The 4,132-nt window shown below is 33.3% G+C and overlaps 1 long non-coding RNA gene across 1 annotated transcript; it reads right to left on the bottom strand.

The window, feature by feature from the left end:
• LOC113279532 lies at positions 1 to 1,354 on the bottom strand. Its single transcript, XR_003325668.1, has 2 exons — positions 1,153 to 1,354; positions 1 to 720 (listed from the first exon to the last, which is right to left on the bottom strand). It is a non-coding gene; the product is annotated as an uncharacterized LOC113279532 (long non-coding RNA).
• Between the last annotated feature and the right edge of the window lie 2,778 nt (positions 1,355 to 4,132).

The following is a 4,132-nucleotide window of genomic DNA, read 5'->3' as shown; positions in this document are numbered from 1 at the left end:
TAAAAGAAACAAAATGAGGATAATACTATAAATAGGAATGAAAAAAATGATATAATAGAGTAATTTGCAGCTCAAAACTCTTAGGTTTCTCAACTAAAGCTGCACACATATATCAAAAACCCCAAATCTTACACAATCAGAGACAATAAATCTTCAGTAGACACACAAACCCAGCCTTTGAAATGATTAAGCTTGCCAAGTGTTACAATAATTCTGAAAAATGAAGCACTTAAATAAACAGAGCCAACAAGATAATCTGGAATGTATTAAAAATTCAAATACTAAGTTCCTCTAAAATTTTAAATAAACTTAAGCTTGCACTTTTGAAAATAGAAAAACTAGGTTAAGCAATTTCCAATACCAGATCCTTAGAATTCTTCCCACCATACTTGTATCAGTAAGAACCTATTAACCTAGTTAAGTAGGTAATTATGAATCTAGTTTGCTTATAAGTAAAAAAACCATAAAAAGAATACCAGTAAAGTATTTTGATTAACTTGACAAATCCCTACTTGAAGTAGGATCTCAACATGCTAGAGTAGCATATTCCAAAACAATCTTCAGAGCAATCTCAATCAAATACCAAAGTAGCTTGAAAAAATCAATAAAACCAAACCCAAAAGAAACCTCTACAAACCCTTGAATTCATATAATCCTGTGTTGTATCTCATGATGATGGGAAACCAGAACCCTATGTTGCCGCCTTTCTCGGCCCATGACCTAATCAGAAAAACAAATAAAAATTAGGTAATAAAGAAAGAAGATTAAAAAATTAAAGAGACAATAAAACGAATTCAGTAAACCAAGTTAAACATTAGAAAATCGAAAATTAGAAAGGAAGTAAAGATGATATATAAAATTGATGTGACTAGACCAAACAGAACTAGGGTTTTGAAAAACAAAAATCAGAATTGACGGAGATATCATGATAGATGGATCATTGAGATTATAATAAGATAAAGGAATCCGATTTACAAAGATTAGGGAGTAAGAAGAAGAAGATTTGATAGTAAAATCAAAGAAGAAGATCGAGAAATTTTGAAATTGACTTAGACAGTTTCGCCTGACCAGTCGCCTCTAAGCAACATTAAGGAGCAGTAATAATATTACCAATAACTCTTATACGTACTGACCGTATATTGTTCTACTTACATAATTATGCGTCATTTAGAAATGTCTTGATATCCATAAAGATCCTCGCAACCTTATATGCAATATTCTTCCTCAGAAAAAACAAAAACACTTTGCATATGCTTTATCATTTGCCAACAACTGTCTAGTACAGTTAAGACACCCCCTTTTGTCCATAGCACGGGCGGGGAGGAGGTGGGGATCGATCCTCATGAGGGAAGGTTGGATCACATTTTCACCAATTTCCTCAATGAATAGAGCTGAGATTGGATATTATTGTGGCATGATGGTTGGATTAACAGTGGGCTAATTCAGTTTGTTAGGTCTGCTCAGAGAAGTGTGCTAACTATTTCGTATCAAAAATAATAATAATAATAAAAAAAGCTTTATCATCTGTTTTTTTATGGTATTCAATAACGCCCATGATGTGTTATCATACCTCGGCGTGATAATTTTGTTGTTACTAATACTGCGAAAAAGTTCTCGATCGGTGTGCACTTGCAAGGTAGGTTTATAGTAATATTCTAGTTGACCATATATACAAAAGATCAGTAAAAAGTGAGCACTTCCAACACCTATCTATAGAAAATTCTAACAGACTGCATATCTATAAACTTATAACGTCTTCGTGGTAGTAAGAACAAAGAAGAAAACTTTAGCAAACACAACAAAATGCAAAATGCGCACTTAACCCCAAAATGCAAAATGGAAATCTAAATTAATAGCCAACCATGAATTATATGCAAACTTTTGTATAATCACCCAACTCTGAATTATACTAAAACCCCCGAGATATAATATGAAGAGTTATATTGTTTTTGGTATTCGGGTTTTGTCCGCTTTTTTAGTTTGGTCCAACATTTGTCTAGCTTGACGTTTGGTACCCGGAAAAAACGTAGACTCACTTTGACTTTGTTAGAGTTTGACTTCCGTTTGATAATTATTATAAAAATTAACTAAAATCTAATTTACTACTCTAGTTTACAGTTTTACCCTTTAACATTATCAAAGAAGTCTTTCTAGCTCCCAATTCCATTTTCCAACTTCAAACAACTCTGTATAACCTGATATAGGCATTCTGCTACTGCCATCTCGATTCAAAACACAGATAGGATTTCTTCTCGTCTCTCTAATCTAGCTCTCTGCTACTGCCATCTCGATTCTTTAGAATCAACTTTATTTTATTTTTTCAGATTTGAATCGGATTTAGTGTTGATACAATTTGTATCTAGTTAGTTAGGGTGTTGATGTTTTGAAAAATTGGGGTTTTAAATGAAAAGATACATTAGAGTTTCGATTCATCTTTGCGTTTCAATTTTTGGTTCATGACCGAATCAATTCAATAGGGTTTTCAGTAAGGGTTTGAATTACCGATTTTGATTAAATAATAAGAAATCAGAAATATTATTGCAGGGACATGGATGTTGTTGAAGAATTTGATAGATTTAAAAACTTCTCTGTTACAACTGAGAATACCCAAATTAAATGATTTATAAGAGTGGGTTTGAGTAGAATTTGAAATCAATGATCGAAAGTGGCTGGAGTTTATGAGTTTTAGGGCTAGAAATGGATTTGAGGGAGTCTGTACAGCTGCTGTTATTGACAATAATAAATCAAGGGAAAAAGAGAACATTATTGTGCTCGTTGTTGAAGTGAGTACAATGGGTTTGGAAGATGGAGTTACTGCTAGGGTTTTGTTGTTATCTGAGAAATTACGAGGAAGAAATTGAGAAAGTAATTTTTTTCGTGTTGGTGTTAGTCGAGGGTTTTAGAAGCGAGTTGGAGTTGGAAGAATGATGAGAAGAGATCGATGGGTAAGAGAATAGAGTGGTTGAATGTTGCTGCTGTAGGTGGTGTTGTTTGCTGCTGAAGATAGAAAAGATCAAGAATTGTGGTTACTACTATTGGGGTTTGTTGGTGGCATTATGTTACTGCAATTGATCAGTGAAGGTTAGATTTTTCCAAGGATGATGGATAAGGTATAATCGAATCGAAGAAAATGGGGTTTCTCAGCTGTTGCAGGAGACGAAGGTTGAGTTGGGTATGGAGGCGGAGGAAGAAGAACTAGATGCTAGGATTATTGGTCTCTTATATCCGAGTCGTAGATTAAATATTTTTCTTTCCAACCGTAGGATCTTGGACCCTCTCCAGGGGTACACTTGTAGATTCAGTATTTGATAGTATATTTATTTTATAAAATGAATTAAAGTCTGGTTATAACGTTTTTTCAAGGTACCAAATGTCAAGTTGGATAAATGTTAGACCAAATTCAAAAACGGGACAAAATTTGAATACCATAAATAAAATAATCCCAACATAATCTTAATTTTAATTTTCACTTGAGAAGAATAATTAGCATATTGAACCAAATAGACTTGATAAACACTAGTTAAGAAAAAATAATAAACATTAGGTGATAATCCAATTTTCATGTTTATGGAAGAAAAAAAGAGGGGAAGGGAAGGAAAAAAGGAACGAGGGGAATACTCAATACGGTTTAATTTTTACTTTTACATTTTTATTTTTGTACGAAACACATTGGACTTGGGCTTTTTAGGGTAGGAGGAAACTTAATTATTTTTGAGCCATTTTTTGTGACCATGATTTTTCTAGGGGATCATGGTCTTATTAGGTCACCTACCCTACAATGATAAGGAATGTCCTAACAATAATCCTACTTAGAAAGTTTACTAATTTGCCCTTAACCTAATTAACATTAACCTTAATACTAACCCTAACCGTGATACATTAACCCTAATATAAAAAAAAAAGAAAAACCTTCCACACCCACTCAGTCATTCCCTATTCGTCTTCCTCTTCCTCTCTTCTTCTTCTTCTTCTCCTTCTCCTTCTTCTTCTTCATTTCAAACTCGTCTTCATCATCGATTCATAAAATTTCCATCTTCCATGGGAACGATTTGCGGGTATTTCTAGACAAACCCATTCGTTTTAATTTATTTTTCATCGTTTCAGTTGAATAGAAATCATCAAAATAGGCTTG

Source organism: Papaver somniferum, chromosome 1 (genome assembly GCF_003573695.1).
Source record: "Papaver somniferum cultivar HN1 chromosome 1, ASM357369v1, whole genome shotgun sequence".
NCBI lineage: Eukaryota > Viridiplantae > Streptophyta > Magnoliopsida > Ranunculales > Papaveraceae > Papaver > Papaver somniferum.
Note: the sequence above shows the minus strand (reverse complement) of the source record. Positions and strands in the feature narration are given on the sequence as shown.